This window comes from Staurois parvus, unplaced genomic scaffold (assembly GCF_062004578.1).
Source record: "Staurois parvus isolate SC_StPar_1 unplaced genomic scaffold, SC_StPar_1.0 ptg000151l, whole genome shotgun sequence".
In the NCBI taxonomy this organism is placed as follows: domain Eukaryota; kingdom Metazoa; phylum Chordata; class Amphibia; order Anura; family Ranidae; genus Staurois; species Staurois parvus.
Genome location: NW_028317947.1, coordinates 12,936,617 through 12,957,715, shown reverse-complemented (window position 1 = coordinate 12,957,715; position 21,099 = coordinate 12,936,617). Strand labels below are relative to the sequence as shown.

General features: G+C 45.8%; 2 protein-coding genes across 4 annotated transcripts in view; both read right to left on the bottom strand.

The window, feature by feature from the left end:
- The window catches only part of LOC149464491 (NXPE family member 4-like), a 109,921-nt gene that overhangs the window by 82,189 nt on the left and 6,633 nt on the right, over positions 1-21,099 (bottom strand). Inside the window, exon 2 of the mRNA XM_089674467.1 lies at positions 11,189-11,288. The gene's annotated coding sequence lies outside the window, so the exon portion shown is untranslated. The remainder of the gene's footprint in view (positions 1-11,188; positions 11,289-21,099) is intronic.
- The window catches only part of LOC149464492 (NXPE family member 1-like), a 77,518-nt gene that overhangs the window by 49,799 nt on the left and 6,620 nt on the right, over positions 1-21,099 (bottom strand). For all 3 annotated transcript variants that reach the window (XM_089674464.1, XM_089674466.1, XM_089674465.1), the window contains exon 2: positions 11,189-11,288. The gene's annotated coding sequence lies outside the window, so the exon portion shown is untranslated. The remainder of the gene's footprint in view (positions 1-11,188; positions 11,289-21,099) is intronic.

Here is a 21,099-nt window from a genome sequence, read left to right as displayed (position 1 = left end):
GGACTGAGTGAGTACTCATGCACCCCCTGGACTAGATAAGGGGAGAGGGCAGTCAGGTGGCAAACCCAACTAGCTCCTCATCTGAGGCTGCTTTACCAATTGGCAGTTTCTGGGTCCCCTTGCCCGGCAATTCCCTCAAGCAGGTGGGTGAAGAGGAAGATACTTCTGGGGTCTGAGGAGGTACACCAGAAAGGCTGGAGAGCTCTTCAAGGAGAGACTGTCTATGGACATGTACATAGTTGCTAAGGAGCTTTTTCCTCATGTTCACAGTTCCTTGGGCATCCCATACGCCCCTCAACCCCATCCAAGTTCAATATCCTTTAATAAAATCACAAAAACAAGCTCAAGGGCTGTTTACTGGTGGTCTTGTTAGTTCCCTTGTAATAGCAATAAAGTTAATAAAAAAAAAAAAGAATTTTCTAAAAATAAAACTAATTAAAAAAAAATCCATCCCCACCCCTTCTCCCCATCACCCCGTACAAACCCAATATAAAACGCACAGCATAGGGTGAGCATGTGTATGTAAACATCAATCATGCAACATATGTGAGGTATTGTCACGAATGTCGGAGTGAGATCAATAATTCTAGTGCCATAATTCATCGTTAACTCTAAATGGATGACCTGTAAAAGCTTTTAAGGTGTCACCTGTGGTGAATTTTGGGTACCAAATATCATGCACCAATTTGATTCTCTAGGGTCTCTGTTTTCAGAAAATGTATAATTGTTTGAGGGTTTAAAGCAGCCTTTCTCAACCTTTTCAACACAGTGGAACCCTTGAAATTACTTTTTGGTCTTGGGAAACCCCTGCTAAAAATGACTGTATCCACAGTTCATGATACATTAGTGTGATAGTCAGTGGGAAGAATATTCCTTACACTTGTGGTCATTGAGAAGAATTAACCTTTATAAAGTAGATAGCTAAAAATATCAGCGGTGTATTGCTCATTGCTCAAGGGACTTCTAGCAGCCTCTGGAAGAACCCTAGGGTTCCATGGAACCCTGGTTGAGAAACCCTGGTAATTTTTAGCAAAAAATGTTATTTTAAGATGCATGCAAAAAAATAAAAAAAATTGCCCTGGCAGATAAATGGTTAAAAAAATTGTCCCAGTAGGCACGTTGTTAAAAAAAATTGTCCTGGTAGGCTTAAAAAATATTCAAGAAAAGAAAACTAAGAATGATAATTCTATTGGAGACAAAAGATAATTGACTAAATGTGGAATTTTTTCTGTGATGGGTCACATCCTGTGATTTGTGGAACATTCAGCAGAAAAATAGCTTATCTGATTTCCCTGCACAAACGTTGCATAATGCTAACAGTACAAGAGGGTATATAATTATTGGCTAATCTTATCTTGGGTCACCAGATATTTGTGCTGGTCTCCTTTACAGGCTCCCAGCAGGATGAATGGTGCCCTAGGTGATAGCTTACAGCAATGTTCAGTGAAATCTCTTACCATCACTGTAGGCAACCCTCAAGGATGCATATTGAGGCCACACAAGGAACATTATGCTCCTCCTCTTATCAAGTAGTGGAGCCCCTGAGCAGCCGGGTGGGTCAGAAGAGGATGGAAGGGGTATGGGCAAGCTCTGACTTACTGACAACTCAGGTAGCGGCTGAGTTGAATGTATTCTATGGGCTGCTGAAAACATTGCACCCAGGGCAGCTGGCCAACCAGCCACCCCCCTAGTCTTGGCCTTGCTGGAGACATTTCAAAGTAGCTCTAGGTTGAATTGAAGGGACAAAGCATGAAGCGGATTTTATACTCTCAACTACACTGCTCAAACAAATTAAAGGAACACTTTGAAAACACATCAAATCTCAATGGCGAAACATATCATGCTGGATTTCTATACTGATATGGACGGGGTAATGTGTTAGGAACTTAAGGATGCCCCATTATTTGATGGAAATGAAAATAATCAATCTACAGAAGATTGAATTCAAAGACACCTCAAAATCATAGTGAAAAAATGACGCACCAGGCTGGTTCATTTTACTGAAAATTCACTGCAGCAACTCAGAATGGTCCTCAGTTTGTATGGCCCCCATGTGCTTGTATGCATGCCTGACAACGTCAGGACATGCTCCTAATGAGACGATGGATGGTGTCCTGGGTTATTTCCTCCCAGATCTGGACCAGGGCATCACTGAGCTCCTGGACAGTCTGAGGTGCAACCTGTCAGATGGACCAAAACATGATATCCCAGAGGTGTTCTATTGGATTTAGGTCAGGCGAGCGTGGGGGCCATTCAATGGTGTCAATTCCTTCATTCTCCAGGAACTGCCTGCATACTCTCGCTACATGAGGCCGGCCACACGAGGAGGTACCCAGGACCCACTGCACCAGCGAAGGGTCTGACAATGGGTCCAAGAATTTCATCCCCATACCTAATGGCAGTCAGGGTGCCATTGTCTAGCCTGTAGAAGTCCCTCCATGGATACGCCTCCCCAGACCATCACCCACCACCAAAACGGTCATGCTGAACGATGTTACAGGCAACATAACCACAGCTCTACAGCTTCTCCAGACCCTTTCACGTCTGTCACATGTCAGGGTGAACCAGCTGTCATCTGTGAAGAGCACAGAGTACCAGTGGCAGACCTGCTAATTCTGGTGTTCCGTGGCAAATGCCAATCGAACTCTGGTGCCGGACAGTGAGCACAGGGCCCACTAGAGGACGTTGGGCCCTCAGGCCACCCTCATGAAGTCTGTTTCTGATTGTTTCTGATTGTTTGGTCAGAGACATTCACACCGGTAGCCTGCTGGAGGTCATTTTGTAGGGCTCTGGTAGTGCTTATCCTGTTCCTCCTTGCACAAAGTAGCAGATGCCGGTACTGCTGATGGGTTAAGGACCTTCTATGGCCCTGTCCAGCTCTCCTAGAGTACCTGCCTGTCTCCTGGAATCTCCTCCATGCTCTTGAGACTGTGCTGGGAGACACAGCAAACCTTCTGGCAATGGCACGTATTCTGGAGGAGCTGAACTGCCTGTGCATGCTCTGTAGGGTCCAGGTATCCCCTTATGCTACTGGTAGTGACACTGACCCTAGCCAAATGCAAAACTAGTGAAAAACAGTCACAAAAGATGAGTAGGGAAAAAAATGTTAGTGGCCTCCACCCGTAAAACCATTCCTGTTTTGAGGGTTGTCTTATTGTTGCCCATCTAGCTCATCATGTCATTAACACCAAAGTAGCTGAAACTGATTAACAACCCCCTTCAGATCAATATCCCAGAAGTTTATTTGATTTGATGCTACACTCTAATTAAAAATTGTTCCTTTAATTTTTTTTGAGCAGTGTACATCCTGCAGCTGCAGGTTCGTTTGATTCTTAAAGGACAATTTGCAATAAAGGACAATTTGCAATAAAGGACAATTTTACCTTCATGTTCATGATTAGAGATGAGCGAATTTCTCAAAAATTCGATTCGGCTGATTCGGCGAATTCCAGTGTGAAATTCGATTCGATGCGAATTTCTTCGCTACGAAGATGACTTATAAAAAGGGTTTCTAGGCTTCAGAGAGCCTTTAAATTAGTGCAGAACACTGTACCTTTAATTTAAATGCCCTTGGAGATGAGGAAAGAGAAGGAGAAGGAGAAGGAGAAGGATGAGAAGAAGGAGAAGGATGAGAAGAAGGAGAAGGAGAAGGATGAGAAGAAGGAGAAGGAGAAGGATGAGAAGAAGGAGAAGGAGAAGGATGAGGAGAAGGAGAAGGATGAGAAGAAGGAGAAGGATGAGAAGAAGGAGAAGGAGAAGGATGAGAAGAAGGAGAAGGATGAGAAGAAGGAGAAGGAGAAGGATGAGAAGATGGAGAAGGAGAAGGATGAGAAGAAGGAGAAGGAGAAGGATGAGAAGAAGGAGAAGGAGAAGGATGAGAAGAAGGAGAAGGATGAGGAGAAGGAGAAGGATGAGAAGAAGGAGAAGGATGAGAAGAAGGAGAAGGATGAGAAGAAGGAGAAGGATGAGAAGAAGGAGAAGGAGAAGGATGAGAAGAAGGAGAAGGATGAGAAGAAGGAGAAGGATGAGAAGAAGGAGAAGGAGAAGGAGAAGGAAAAGCAGAAGGAGAAGGATGAGAAGAAGGAAAAGGAGAAGGATGAGAAGATGGAGAAGGAGAAGGATGAGAAGAAGGAGAAGGAGAAGGATGAGAAGAAGGAGAAGGATGAGAAGATGGAGAAGGAGAAGGATGAGAAGAAGGAGAAGGAGAAGGAGAAGGATGAGAAGAAGGAGAAGGAGAAGGATGAGAAGAAGGAGAAGGAGAAGGATGAGAAGAAGGAGAAGGAGAAGGATGAGAAGAAGGAGAAAGAGAAGGATGAGAAGAAGGAGAAGGAGAAGGATGAGAAGAAGGAGAAGGATGAGAAGAAGGAGAAGGAGAAGGATGAGAAGAAGGAGAAGGAGAAGGATGAGAAGAAGGAGAAGGATGAGAAGAAGGAGAAGGATGAGAAGAAGGATGAGAAGAAGGATGAGAAGAAGGAGAAGGATGAGAAGAAGGACAGTTCTGTGACAGTTTCTGTCTATTTCTGACAGTTCTGGGACATTCACTCCATACAGCTGTTTCAACCGCTGTATGGAGGGAATGTCATGGAACTGTCAGAAATAGACTATTAATGACAGTTCTGGGACTGTCCTTCCATGCAGCGGTTGAAACATTGTATGTATTTGTTTCCATAAATGGATCCATTTATGGAAACAAATACATACAATGTTTGAACCGCTGTATGGAAGGACAGTCCCAGAACTGTCATTAATAGTCTATTTCTGACAGTTCTATGACATTCCCTCCATACAGCGGTTGAAACAGCTGTATGGAGTGAATGTCCCAGAACTGTCAGAAATAGACTATTTATGACAGTTCTGGGACTGTCCTTCCATACAGCGGTTGAAACATTGTATCTATTTTTTTCCATAAATGACATTCTGCAAATACACTTAGAGGAGCGCTGCAGATACACTTTTTGCCGGCTTGGAATTAATCTTATTTTCATCCTACTTCTTCTTCTTCATCCTCATAAGAAGAAAAAGAAGAAGTAGGATGAAAATAAGAATAATTCCAAGCCGGCAAAAAGTGTATCTGCAGCGCTCCTCTAAGTGTATCTGCAGAATGTCATTTATGGAAAAAAATAGATACAATGTTTCAACCGCTGTATGGAGTGAATGTCCCAGAACTGTCATAAATAGTCTATTTCTGACAGTTCTGGGACATTCACTCCATACAGCTGTTTCAACCGCTGTATGGAGGGAATGTCATAGAACTGTCAGAAATAGACTATTAATGACAGTTCTGGGACTGTCCTTCCATAGAGCGGTTGAAACATTGTATCTATTTGTTTCCATAAATGGATCCATTTATGGAAACAAATACATACAATGTTTCAACCGCTCTATGGAAGGACAGTCCCAGAACTGTCATTAATAGTCTATTTCTGACAGTTCTATGACATTCCCTCCATACAGCGGTTGAAACAGCTGTATGGAGTGAATGTCCCAGAACTGTCAGAAATAGACTATTTCTGACAGTTCTGGGACTGTCCTTCCATACAGCGGTTGAAACATTGTATGTATTTGTTTCCATAAATGGATCCATTTATGGAAACAAATACATACAATGTTTCAACCGCTGTATGGAAGGACAGTCCCAGAACTGTCATTAATAGTCTATTTCTGACAGTTCCATGACATTCCCTCCATACAGCGGTTGAAACAGCTGTATGGAGTGATTGTCCCAGAACTGTCAGAAATAGTCTATTTCTGACAGTTCTGGGACATTCACTCCATACAGCTGTTTCAACCGCTGTATGGAGGGAATGTCATGGAACTGTCAGAAATAGACTATTAATGACAGTTCTGGGACTGTCCTTCCATACAGCGGTTGAAACATTGTATGTATTTGTTTCCATAAATGGATCCATTTATGGAAACAAATACATACAATGTTTCAACCGCTGTATGGAAGGACAGTCCCAGAACTGTCATTAATAGTCTATTTCTGACAGTTCTATGACATTCCCTCCATACAGCGGTTGAAACAGCTGTATGGAGTGAATGTCCCAGAACTGTCAGAAATAGACTATTTCTGACAGTTCTGGGACTGTCCTTCCATACAGCGGTTGAAACATTGTATGTATTTGTTTCCATAAATGGATCCATTTATGGAAACAAATACATACAATGTTTCAACCGCTGTATGGAAGGACAGTCCCAGAACTGTCATTAATAGTCTATTTCTGACAGTTCCATGACATTCCCTCCATACAGCGGTTGAAACAGCTGTATGGAGTGATTGTCCCAGAACTGTCAGAAATAGTCTATTTCTGACAGTTCTGGGACATTCACTCCATACAGCTGTTTCAACCGCTGTATGGAGGGAATGTCATGGAACTGTCAGAAATAGACTATTAATGACAGTTCTGGGACTGTCCTTCCATACAGCGGTTGAAACATTGTATGTATTTGTTTCCATAAATGGATCCATTTATGGAAACAAATACATACAATGTTTCAACCGCTGTATGGAAGGACAGTCCCAGAACTGTCATTAATAGTCTATTTCCGACAGTTCTATGACATTCCCTCCATACAGCGGTTGAAACAGCTGTATGGAGTGAATGTCCCAGAACTGTCAGAAATAGACTATTTCTGACAGTTCTGGGACTGTCCTTCCATACAGCGGTTGAAACATTGTATGTATTTGTTTCCATAAATGGATCCATTTATGGAAACAAATACATACAATGTTTCAACCGCTGTATGGAAGGACAGTCCCAGAACTGTCATTAATAGTCTATTTCTGACAGTTCCATGACATTCCCTCCATACAGCGGTTGAAACAGCTGTATGGAGTGATTGTCCCAGAACTGTCAGAAATAGTCTATTTCTGACAGTTCTGGGACATTCACTCCATACAGCTGTTTCAACCGCTGTATGGAGGGAATGTCATGGAACTGTCAGAAATAGACTATTAATGACAGTTCTGGGACTGTCCTTCCATACAGCGGTTGAAACATTGTATGTATTTGTTTCCATAAATGGATCCATTTATGGAAACAAATACATACAATGTTTCAACCGCTGTATGGAAGGACAGTCCCAGAACTGTCATAAATAGTCTATTTCTGACAGTTCTATGACATTCCCTCCATACAGCGGTTGAAACAGCTGTATGGAGTGAATGTCCCAGAACTGTCAGAAATAGACTATTTCTGACAGTTCTGGGACTGTCCTTCCATACAGCGGTTGAAACATTGTATGTATTTGTTTCCATAAATGGATCCATTTATGGAAACAAATACATACAATGTTTCAACCGCTGTATGGAAGGACAGTCCCAGAACTGTCATTAATAGTCTATTTCTGACAGTTCCATGACATTCCCTCCATACAGCGGTTGAAACAGCTGTATGGAGTGATTGTCCCAGAACTGTCAGAAATAGTCTATTTCTGACAGTTCTGGGACATTCACTCCATACAGCTGTTTCAACCGCTGTATGGAGGGAATGTCATGGAACTGTCAGAAATAGACTATTAATGACAGTTCTGGGACTGTCCTTCCATACAGCGGTTGAAACATTGTATGTATTTGTTTCCATAAATGGATCCATTTATGGAAACAAATACATACAATGTTTCAACCGCTGTATGGAAGGACAGTCCCAGAACTGTCATTAATAGTCTATTTCTGACAGTTCTATGACATTCCCTCCATACAGCGGTTGAAACAGCTGTATGGAGTGAATGTCCCAGAACTGTCGGAAATAGACTATTTATGACAGTTCTGGGACTGTCCTTCCATACAGCGGTTGAAACATTGTATCTATTTTTTTCCATAAATGACATTCTGCAAATACACTTAGAGGAGCGCTGCAGATACACTTTTTGCCGGCTTGGAATTAATCTTATTTTCATCCTACTTCTTCTTCTTCATCCTCATAAGAAGAAAAAGAAGAAGTAGGATGAAAATAAGAATAATTCCAAGCCGGCAAAAAGTGTATCTGCAGCGCTCCTCTAAGTGTATCTGCAGAATGTCATTTATGGAAAAAAATAGATACAATGTTTCAACCGCTGTATGGAGTGAATGTCCCAGAACTGTCATAAATAGTCTATTTCTGACAGTTCTGGGACATTCACTCCATACAGCTGTTTCAACCGCTGTATGGAGGGAATGTCATAGAACTGTCAGAAATAGACTATTTATGACAGTTCTGGGACTGTCCTTCCATACAGCGGTTGAAACATTGTATGTATTTGTTTCCATAAATGGATCCATTTATGGAAACAAATACATACAATGTTTCAACCGCTGTATGGAAGGACAGTCCCAGAACTGTCATTAATAGTCTATTTCTGACAGTTCCATGACATTCCCTCCATACAGCGGTTTCCGGCAAAAAGTGTATGTGCAGAGTTCCTCTATTCTGCAGATACACTTAGAGGAGCTCTGCAGATACACTTAGAGGAGCTCTGCACATACACTTTTTGCCGGCTTGGAATTATTCTTATTTTCATCCTACTTCTTCTTCTTCTTCTTCTTCATCCTCATCCTCATCCTCTTCTTCTTCTTCTGAGGATGAGGATGAGGATGAAGAAGAAGAAGAAGAAGAAGAAGAAGTAGGATGAAAATAAGATTAATTCCAAGCCGGCAAAAAGTGTATGTGCAGAGCTCCTCTAAGTGTATCTGCAGAATAGAGGAACTCTGCACATACACTTTTTGCCGGCTTGCAATTATTCTTATTTTCATCCTACTTCTTCTTCTTCTTCTTCATCCTCTTCTTCTTCTTCTGAGGATGAGGATAAAGAAGAAGAAGAAGTAGGATGAAAATAAGATTAATTCCAAACAGGCAAAAAGTGTATGTGCAGAGCTCCTCTAAGTGTATCTGCAGAATAGAGGAACTCTGCACATACACTTTTTGCCGGCTTGGAATTATTCTTATTTTCATCCTACTGCTTCTTCTTCTTCTTCATCCTCATCCTCATCCTCAGAAGAAGAGGATGAGGATGAAGAAGAAGAAGTAGGATGAAAAGAAGAATAATTCCAAGCCGGCAAAAAGTGTATGTGCAGAGTTCCTCTATTTCTGACAGTTCTCTCACAGCTTCTTCACATGTACAGCGGTTGAAACATCTGTATCCTAAATGGAAACTAATAGATACAAATTAGTTTACTAATTGTATCTATTAGTTTCCATTTAGGATACAGATGTTTCAACCGCTGTACATGTGAAGAAGCTGTGAGAGAACTGTCAGAAATAGAGGAACTCTGCACATACACTTTTTGCCGGGTTGGAATTATTCTTCTTTTCATCCTACTTCTTCTTCTTCTTCTTCATCCTCATCCTCATCCTCTTCTTCTGAGGATGAAGATGAAGAAGAAGAAGAAGTAGGATGAAAAGAAGAATAATTCCAAGCCGGCAAAAAGTGTATGTGCAGAGTTCCTCTATTTCTGACAGTTCTCTCACAGCTTCTTCACATGAACAGTGGTTCAAACATCTGTATCCTAAATGTAAACTAATAGATACAATGTTTCAACCGCTAAACATGTGTTCCTTCTGTCAGAGAACTGTCAGAAATAGCGGAGCTCGCTGCAGGGACACTTTTGCCGGCTGATCGGGAAATGTTCGATTCGCGCACCCGAAGTAGGCAAAATTTCGGTTTCGCCGCGAATCGAATATTTCCTGAAATTCGACTCGAATTCCGGTTCGCCTGGTTCGATTCGCTCATCTCTATTCATGATGATGTTTAGATAGCCCCCACACCCCTGAATGCAACCCATATTTCAAAATATCTTCCCATGCCAGGGTTCTTCACAGACTGGCCCTGTCTGGTGTTGCACAGCCTTTGTAAAGAAAATGTAGCACTACCCTCGTAAGGGCTGCTGGATTTCTTTGGGTCCCTCTATGCTCTGCACAGCCAGGCAACATGCATTTTTCCACACTTGTACCTTCAGATTCAGTAAACAATCCATATGCTTGGGTTTTTTTGTTTTATTATTAGGTTAAACTTGAATAGGGGTTATGGAATGCCCAATTTGATTGAAGAAGTTGCAGAATGAGGACATATCCTGCTCTGGCACACTTAGTAAAAAATATTGACAGACACTTGACTGTGTTCCAGCCGGAACCATTACAGTCCTTAGTAAAGTAGTCCCTTATAGGAGCTTGGTGCCCCCTCAGTGGATTTCTAGTAATGTGACACTGTGTAGGAGCTCATGGTCCTCTTGGTGCACAGAATACCAGCCCACCTGGCTATGGTATCTGATCCCAGGACAAGGGATTGGGTAAACTATGAACTGTCTCCTGTAGACTTGCCAGAACTTGCATCCAGAAGACCTCTCCCTTCTAGGCCCTGGGGGTGTAGATGAACTCACACTGTCCTTGTCCTGCAGCTGTGGATAGAACTGCTTTCAGGCCTTCCAGCTGGGCTGGTTCCTGTCCAGGCTTTGCAGGCTGTCCTACCCAACAGAGTAGTGGAGCTCAATCTTTCAGCTTCACCTCAGCTTCCAGCTTGGAAGCAGAACATCCCTCCTCCGAAACTTCCTCCCACGCAACAAAGCAACACCTCTCAGCAATCCATCTTCCACTCGACTCCACTGCTAGCATGACTCTCTCATATTTATGGGCTAGTCTACCACACTACCAGCGTCTTTTAGCCTGGGATTGGTCAGACTCCCAGGAATATGCAGATTGAGGTCTCCACCATTCTGCCTACTGGCTTCTGGAAGCTTTCATGGACCTCCAAAACCAGGTGGAGGCGATAGAGTCCCAACCTGCTGAGTCACCCAGCCTAATCTCACACTGAACCCGCAGAAATTCAGGCTCACTCACAAACATGAGCCAAAAATAAATTTACCTTATACTAGCACCTCCTAGTGAGAGCTACAAAAACATCAGTTGAATGTTCTCTACAGACTATTGCCTTGTGGCACCCCCCCCTCCCCTCTCCCCAACACGTGAAAACACTGCAGCCTTGGCAGCTGCCCTTTCTTGCCATACTCCTAGTCTTGGCTTTGATGGAGACATTTGAAGGGAGCTCTAAGCAGGGTTGAAGGGACAGAACCTGAAACACATTTGATATTCTCTACTACATCCTGCAGCTATAGGTTCAGTAGTTTTGTTCTTAAAAGACCATTTTACCTTTTGTGAAGTTGATGTTTAGGTAGCCCCCCCCCCCCATTAATGTAACCCATGTGGTAAAATACCTTTTTCTCCGTCCCGGGGATCTTCGCTGTTTGGCCCTTCGGGTCTTGCACAGCCGGAAAACCTCCCAGCTGCGTCCTCTTCCTATGCTGCACAATCTTTCTGTTTAAAAAGCAGGAAATAAGACTTCAATGTAAATGCATCTAATTTTTGGTTTGGCATTTTGTACAGAGAGACGCCCTTTAACTACTGAGAGGCTCAAGAAGGAATAGAATACATAAGTGGGTACAACAGAAAACGCATTTTAAGTGAAATTAAACCCCAACAATGAACGTCTCTTATTTGCTCCCTTGTGGTCTGTTAATGAAACTCTTGAAAGTTTTATTTATATATATATATATATATATATATATATATATATATATATATATATATACAGGGTTTTTTTTCGTCAGAGAATAGGTGCAGGTACTCCCCTCCTATGGGTCACCCCTTGTCTCCGACCCTACCCACCTCCATGCACCATCCCTACCCACCTTCCAGTACTGCCCTTTTAGAGAATGCAGAGCCAAGTATCATTTTGTGGTGCTAATTCATTTTTATGGAATTTGTTAATAAAAAGAAATGCAGTAAAATGGATCCCCCGCAGTCAGCAACAATAGACCCCACAGCAGCAATAGATCCCCCAGTAACAATAGATCCCCCAAAAACCAATAGCTCCCCGCCAGATACAACAGACCCCTTCACAACAAAATACCCCCTGCAACAATATATTCACTCCAGCAACAATAGATCCCCCCGCTAGCAACAATAGATCTCCCAGCAGCCAGCAACAATAGACCCTTTCCTCAAAAGTAGATCCTTTCCAGCAACAATTGACCCCCAGCAACATAAGATCACCCCCAGCACCAATAGATCCCCCATATGCAACAATAGATCCCCCTGTAACAATAGATATCCCATTAGCCAGCAGAAATTGACTTTACAGCACACCCCAGCACTCCTTGCCATTACATACATTCAGTGCTGGAGGTGCTGGGACTGCGTTCTCCTACGTCCCCGCTGAAAAAAAGCCCTATATATATATATGCCTCTCGGGGGGATCAGGAAGGAATTTTTTTCCCTGCAGGAGCAAATTGGATCATGCTTTGCTGGGTCTTTTTTTTGCCTTCCTCTGGATCAACTGTGGGTGTAGGACTATAACTTTTTTTGTTTTTTTATTGGTTGAACTGGATGGACTTTTTTTTTCAGCCATACTAACTATGTAACTATATATATATATATATAATCCCAGCCATGGCACCACCTGTCTGGTGTTTGTTTGCATGTTCTCCCTGTGCCTGCGTGGGTTTCCTCCGGGTACTTTGGTTTCCTCCCACACTCCAAAGACATGCTGGGAGGTTAACTGGCTCCTGTCTAAATTGTCCCTAGTATGTGTATGTATGAATGTGAGTTAGGGACCTTAGATTGTACACCCCTTGAGGGTTAGGGACTGATGTGAATGTACAATATATATGAAAAGCGCTGCGTTTACGGCGCTATATGAGTACCTGAAATAAATAACAAAATAAATGTAAATATATATATATATGTCCTTAGAATTGTTATCAGTTCTCTCTGGGTACTACACCTCCCCCTTATGTTCATGAGAAGAGAAGGTGTTCTGTAGTCCTAGTCCATGTCCTGTCCTAGGTTGACAATTCAGATACTCCATAGATTGCGAGCGCTGGCAGGATCACCAGGTGAAAATAAATGGAAAAAAGGCTGGAAAAAAAGCAAATGCAGCCACCACATCTAGGGACTGATAAGTTGCAACATATTACATTTTTGTTCATGCCTTTAAATTGTAAATCAGCCTACAAACAGTCGCAGGTGGCTGGTTTCGCATACACAGTGCTGCTGCTGAACTGTTATGTAGAGAGTGTTGCACAAGTTGCATTCTCTTATCAGGCCAGCATGTATATGTAAAGGATATCCGCAGTCAGGAAGGGCCCTACTAGTATATTAACCATTTCAGATCTATATGTTTGCCTGTAGGCAGTGCTGGGACAAGGTGAAGATGACAAATTCTGATATACAATTTGTTAAAAAGAAAAGCAGAAAAAAAGCCAATGCAATGAAGAAAAAAAATGTATCTATTGCTCGCTCACTGTTCTGCATCTGTGGAGGAGCAGTACTAGGACAAATGTCAGGACTACAGAACACCTCCCCCTCTTCTCATCTTCATAATATAAGGGGAGGTGCCTTGTAGTTCACAAAGGTGTACTGGCCAGGGTATAATGATAACATTGCTTGTGATAGCACTGCTGAGTGTATAGGACAGAACTGGATTTCATGGGGGACTATCCAGAGAGTAGTCAATGCATTTCAGAGATCCAAAAACACTCCCTTCATCAGTCCTTGAGATTGAAAACAAGATGAATGGACTAGAAGCAAACTGTACTTTTAAAGTGTTACTAAACCCCGACCCTGCATTCACTATATCCAGTCTCCCCGGACCCTGCATTCACTATATCCAGTCTCCCCGGACCCTGCATTCACTATATCTGGTCTCCCCGGACCCTGCATTCACTATATCCAGTCTCCCCGGACTCTGCATTCACTATATCTGGTCTCCCCGGAGCCTGCATTCACTATATCTGGTCTCCCCGGACCCTGCATTCACTATATCCGGTCTCCCCGGACCCTGCATTCACTATATCCGGTCTCCCCGGACCCTGCATTCACTATATCCGGTCTCCCCGGACCCTGCATTCACTATATCCAGTCTCCCAGGACCCTGCATTCACTATATCCAGTCTCCCAGGACCCTGCATTCACTATATCCAGTCTCCCCGGACTCTGCATGCACTATATCCGGTCTCCCCGGACCCTGCATTCACTATATCCGGTCTCCCCGGACCCTGCATTCACTATATCCGGTCTCCCCGGACCCTGCATTCACTATATCCGGTCTCCCCGGACCCTGCATTCACTATATCCGATCTCCCCGGACCCTGCATTCACTATATCCGGTCTCCCCAGACCCTGCATTCACTATATCCAGTCTCCCCGGACCCTGCATTTACTATATCCTGTCTCCCAGGACCCTGCATTCACTATACCCGGCCTCCCCGGACTCTGCATTCACTATATCTGGTCTCCCTGGACCCTGCGTGCACTATATCTGGTCTCCCCGGACCCTGCATTCACTATATCTGGTCTCCCAGGACCCTGCATTCACTATATCTGGTCTCCCAGGACCCTGCATTCACTATATCCGCTCTCCCCGGACCCTGCAGTCACTATATCTGGTCTCCCCGGACCCTGCACTCATTATATCCGGTCTCCCCGGACCCTGCATTCACTATATCTGGTCTGCCCGGACCCTGCATTCACTATATCCGCTCTCCCCAGACCCTGCATTCACTATATCCGCTCTCCCTGGACCCTGCATTCACTATATCCTCTTTCCCTGGACCCTGCATGCACTATATCTGGTCTCCCACAGGACACCGAACATGGAAATGCAATTATTTTGGTAAATATAAACTGTTAAATATTTTTTCTCATCAGCAGTTAGACCAGTTTTGTGACTTCAGCAGAGCACTGGTTAAAACTTGTAGGAGGAGTTTTATTTCTGCTGTAGGAGGAGTTTTCTCTAGGAGGATGCAGAACCCCTGACCTCTCTCTGGACAGCGCTGATTGGCCATGTGCTGATCACATGCACTCTCCCAAGAAAAAAAAAAACACCTATCTAGCAATACACACCAAACTGAGCATGTGCAGTGTTTCCACCTGATATATCTTATCAGGAGATAAGAGCAAATTACTATGTCTAGACGCAATTGCCTCTCCTCTATTCCCTGTTATTCTGGGCCTACCCTGGCTACGGGCGCACGACCCACAAATCAACTGGAGGACCGGAAAGATCCAGTTTCCTTCTTCATACTGCCAAAGATTCTGTTTACCCATGATATCCTCAGCCACACCTACATTGCATAGACTCTGATGCTGAACTCACCCAAATAATTCCTCCAGTCTACCATGGCTACCTGGACGTTTTTAGTAAACGAGGAGCAGATACTCTTCCCCCTCATCGATCCTACGATTGTCCGATCGATCTACTCCCAGGATCTGAAATCTCCTTCGGGCGCATCTTTCCCCTATCTGAACGGGAACTAGGAGTTCTGAAAGAGTATATTGATGAGAACCTTCAAAAGGGATGCATTCGTCCCTCCACATCCCCGGCAGGAGCCGGAATATTTTTTGTGGAAAAGAAAGACAAATCCTTTCGGCCCTGTGTGGACTATCGTGAGTTAAATAAAATTACGGTAAAGAACCGTTACCCCCTTCCTCTGGTTCCTGAACTCTTCCAGAGACTCAGGACCGCTACCATTTTTACCAAGTTAGGTTTAAGAGGGGCATATAACTTAGTTCGCATCCGGGAAGGGGACGAATGGAAAACGGCTTTTCGTACCCGATTCAGTCATTTCGAATATCTGGTCATGTCATTTGGATTGTGCAACCTGCTACCTTTCCACATTTCATCAATGATGTCTTCAGAGACTACCTTGACATTTTCATCGTAATATATCTGGACGACATCTTGATCTTCTCCACATCTCTGGAAATGCACCGGGAACATGTTAGAAATGTCTTGGGACGACTTCGCCAGCATGGACTATATGCCAAAGCGGAGAAATGTAATTTTGAGCAGCAGAGCATTCCATTTCTCAGTCTAATTATCTCTACAGCAGGAATCGAAATGGATCCCCAAAAAATTACAGGAATCCTGGAATGGCCGGTACCCTCAGACAAAAAGGGAGTTCAACGATTCATTGGGTTCGCTAATTTCTATCGAAAATTCATCAAGAATTTTTCAAGCCTCATTTCACCCATTACTGAACTCACCAAGCTAGGGGTTTGCTTCCGCTGGACCCCTGAGGCGCAGGCTGCTTTTGAAACTCTAAAAGAATTATTTACAGCGGCTCCTATCTTAAGCCATCTGACCCTTTACTACCATATATCCTGGAAGTAGATGCATCTGAAAACGCAATTTTGGCAGTTCTTTCACAGAGGAAAGAACTTAAAGAATTGATGCATCCAGTAGCTTTCTTTTCTCGGAAACTCTCTTCAGCTGAAAAGAACTACAACATAGGGGACCGGGAACTTCTGGCAATTAAAGTAGCTCTAGAAGAATGGAGATACTTGTTAGAAGGGGCTACACATCCGATTCTAATTTACACAGATCACAAAAATCTAGAAATACTTAAGGACTGCTAAATGCCTCAAACCACGCCAGGCCAGATGGGCCCTGTTCTTCTCCAGATTTGCCTTCCATATCACCTTTGTCTCTAGAGGGCATGGAGCCTAGGAAATACTGGGTGGCACTGTGCCCACTGAGACAGGGGAGGGGGGGAGCATGTGGTGGTAGATCAGTAGCCTGCATGTGGGGAATCCACATGCAGGCACAGCAGGGAGGCCGACTGCCCGGTGCTACGGGGCTCCAGATGGCAGCAGGGATACTGTGGCAGTGGGAGCAAAGGGCGATCGGGGGGGTGAGAGAGACGGGGGGGCTGTGACAAAAGGGAAACTAAAGTAAAAAATCACATACAGTATATGCCTGGCGTTTCAATTCTCAATTGTTTCATCCTTTTTATTTAAAATTATGTGTATATTTAGTTCCCATAAATGCCCTAGAATCATTCCAGAGATTCCTCTGCATCAGTTTCCTTTGTGCACGTATCTAAATTCATTCTGCTCTCAATATCGCCTTTTGTAGTCACAAATCCAGATGCAGTGTCAGGAATGGACTGGCCAGCAATAGTGGGACTCAGCTGCCTTATGAGCTGCAGTACCAGGGCTGGCCAGCGGGTGCTCCCAGCAATCAGAGACTCAACCTTGCAGCCAGTCAAACACCTGGAACTAATTATACTGGTGTATTTAAGGGACATTCAGACCTGCAGACTCTGCCTTGGTGTTGTGTTTCTCTTGGGCCCTGTATCCTGTTCCTGTCTGATTCTCTGCTGACCCTGCTCTGATCCCTGGCTTGTCTGACCATTCTCCTCTGCCTGACCCTCTGAACCATGCTGCCCTCTACCTGCTGAACCTGGCCTGTGACCCCGACCATTCTCCGCTTGCTCCCCCTGTACCTACCTGCCCGATTGATATTGACCCGGCCTGCCTAACGACGCTTGCATTGTATGTACTGTTATCTGTGGGTGGTTGGTTTGGTTTGTTTGCACTGTGTTATGTTTTAGTATTGCACTGCATTTATGTTTGTATGGTTAGTGTTAATAAATTACATTGTTTATAACATATCTGAAGTCTGCGTTTCCCTGCGTCAGTCACACACCTCTGGTCATACCCGGGAGCCCTGACATTACACCAAGGCCAATCCTGACCAGAAGTGGCTGCACAGGGAAGCCATCTTGGCTTGTTGATGGGAAGGATGGATCTGGATGAGGTTGCGTATTTATCTCTGCTAGTGTTTGATGACAGGGAGTATGCTTATCAAACTCTGAAGGAGTATACCCGGGATGAACTGCTAGAATGTATACGGCTCGCTCATGTTCTAGTAGATCAGGGCACAGAGTTCTCTGAGGTGCAGCCTTTGATTGAGGTTTGTGCTGAGTTGGTTTCATCTGGTACCCCCGAATGCAGGGATGAATTTTTGCCACCATTTAGTGCAGACCAGGTAGAGTCCCTGGTGTGGTTATTAGAGGATGATGTGGGTTACTTTCTGGAGCGTTATTCCACATGTTTACCACAGACACTAAGAGATTGTATAAACGCAGTGCAGTCATTGACCAGACAGGCTTTGTGTAAGCTCAGCTTTGTTCAACCCATGGACAGACTTGTTGCACCCAGCCTCAGTCAGCTTACAAAGACCCAGTCCTGCTTCTAATCTATTTCCTCAAAACTCTATTCCTGCATTCCCAACAGCTCCTCCTGCCCTGCTATCTACCGCATGTCAGTACCCTGTTCCCACTTGCTGCAACTATCCTGCCTTTAACCCTGTAAAAAAGCCCTCTGTAGCAACTGCTCCCCCTCCTGTTGCATCCTCCAGCTCTTCTCTGTCTCCAGCTGCTCCATTCGTTTGCAGACCTGCGTTTACTTGCAGTGCTCCAGTAGTTAAAACCAGAAAAAAGCGAAAATTCTTTCCAACCAATACCATCCTGCCAGTATCCAAACCGGTGAACCTACCTTCCGTGGTTCAGCCTGAAGCCTCTACTCAGCCTGAATCCTCTACTCAGCCTGATGCCTGTACTCAGCCTGATGCCTGTACGCAGCCTGATGCCTGTACTCAGCCTGATGCCTGTACTCAGCCTGATGCCTGTACTCAGCCTGATGCCTCTACTCGGCCTGAAGCCTCTACTCAGCCGGACGCCGGCATTCAGCCTGATGCCTCTACCCAGCATGATGAACTGATCCAGCCAGACGATCCAATGCCTGGTGACCCGATGCCCGCTGTCCAGTCAGACGATCCAATGTCTGACCCAGTGCCCGCGGTCATACCAGTTGACTCGGAGCCCACTGCCTTGCCAGATGACGCGGTGCCCGCTGTCGAGCCAAATGACCTGATGCCTGGTGACCCAGTGCCCGCTCTCATACCTGGTGACCCGATGCCCGCTGTCGAGCCAGACAATCCGGTACCTGATGACCCGGTGCCCACTGTCGTGCCTGTTGACTCGGAGCCCACTGCCTTGCCAGATGACGCAGTGCCCGCTGTCGAGCCAAATGACCTGATGCCTGGTGACCCGATGCCCGCTGTCCAGCCAGATGATTCAATGTCTGCCCCAGTGCCCGCGGTCATACCAGTTGACTCGGAGCCCACTGCCTTGCCAGATGACGCGGTGCCCGCTGTCGAGCCAAATGACCTGATGCCTGGTGACCCGATGCCCGCTGTCCAGCCAGACGATCCAATGTCTGACCCAGTGCCAGCGGTCATGCCAGTTGACTCGGAGCCCACTGTCGTGCCTGGTGACTCGGTGCCCGCCGCTCCGCCTGGGGGCCCGAGACCTGTCGCTCCGCCTGGGGGTCCGGCGCCCGCCGCTCCGCCTGGGGGTCCGCCGCCCCGCCGCCCCGCCTGGGGGCCTGAGACCTGTCGCTCCGCCTGAGGGCCCGAGACCTGTCGCCCCTCCTGGGGGCCCGGCGCCCGCCGCTCCACCTGGGGGCCCGATGCCGGTCGCCCCGCCTGGGGACCCGATGCCTGCTGCTCCGCCTGGGGGCCCGGTGCCTGCTGCTCCGCCTGGTGGCCCGCTGCCTGCTGCTTCGCCTGGTAATCCGATGTGCCTCTGCCCGGAGTCCTGCCCGATGTGCCTCTGCCCGGAGTCCAGCCCGGTGTGCCTCTGTCCGGTGTGCCTCTGCCCGATGTGCCTCTGCCCGGTGTGCCTCTGCCCGATGTGCCTCTGCCCGGAGTCCAGCCCGATGTGCCTCTGCCCGGAGTCCAGCCCGATGTGCCTCTGCCCGGAGTCCAGCCCGATGTGCCTCTGCCCGGAGTCCAGCCCGATGTGCCTCTGCCCGGAGTCCAGCCCGATGTGCCTCTGCCCGGAGTCCAGCCCGATGTGCCTCTGCCCGGAGTCCAGCCCGATGTGCCTCTGCCCGGAGTCCAGCCCGATGTGCCTCTGCCCGGAGTCCAGCCCGATGTGCCTCTGCCCGGTGTGCCGCTGCCCGGAGTCCTGCCCGGTGTGCCAGTCTTTGATATCCCGCCAGTTACCAGACCCGGGCGGTGGAACATTTTGCCCAGCTAGGACTGTTTGGAGCGTCCTGAGGCCGCTCCTTGAGGGGGGGGGGGTACTGTCAGGAATGGACTGGCCAGCAATAGTGGGACTCAGCTGCCTTATGAGCTGCAGTACCAGGGCTGGCCAGCGGGTGCTCCCAGCAATCAGAGACTCAACCTTGCAGCCAGTCAAACACCTGGAACTAATTATACTGGTGTATTTAAGGGACATTCAGACCTGCAGACTCTGCCTTGGTGTTGTGTTTCTCTTGGGCCCTGTATCCTGTTCCTGCTCTCTGTTCCTGTCTGATTCTCTGCTGACCCTGCTCTGATCCCTGGCTTGTCTGACCATTCTCCTCTGCCTGACCCTCTGTACCACGCTGCCCGCTACCTGCTGAACCTGGCCTGTGACCCCGACCATTCTCCGCTTGCTCCCCCTGTACCTACCTGCCCGACTGATATTGACCCGGCCTGCCTGACGACGCTTGCATTGTATGTACTGTTATCTGTGGGTGGTTGGGTTGGTTTGTTTGCACTGTGTTATGTTTTAGTATTGCACTGCGTTTATGTTTGTATGGTTAGTGTTAATAAATTACATTGTTTATAACATATCTGAAGTCTGCGTTTCCCTGCGTCAGTCACACACCTCTGGTCATACCCGGGAGCCCTGACATGCAGTGAGAGCAGAGAGTGCAAGTGATGAGAAGTGATGAGCCTGGGTGAATTCCTTTAGGCAAGTATGTTCCTCCCTGCTGGCCAATACTGAATAGAGACTTTAGCTGCGCTTTGCTGTGCTGATTAGTTGCTTAATTACTGTTCCAGAATCAGGTCTGAGAATGTAATCAAGCAACCAATGGGCAGACTGTATTGCTAACATCTACACCATTCAGTGGACAGCTTCCTCCCTGGAACATGCATGTCTAAAGGGTGCCCAGAGATGCATTCTTTTACTTTTGCAATCAGCAGAAGTTGAGCCATTACTCCCCCTGCTGGCTGTTATAAGGAACCAAATACAGCAGCTGCAGCTACAGTATGGACTTAGGATCTGCACTTATTTTCAAAATTGTTTTGTGTCAGTGATGAATGTACTTTATGAATATTTAATACAATAAATATGACTTAAGTAATCCTTTAAGGGCAGGTATGTCTTGATGCAACCAAATCCTCCTTAAAGGAGAACTCCAATAAAAATACATTGGAGGGACCCTGGTGGGTTATTACATGCCAAATAGATTTCAACACAAATATTTTTCTCATTTGTTGAAGGTG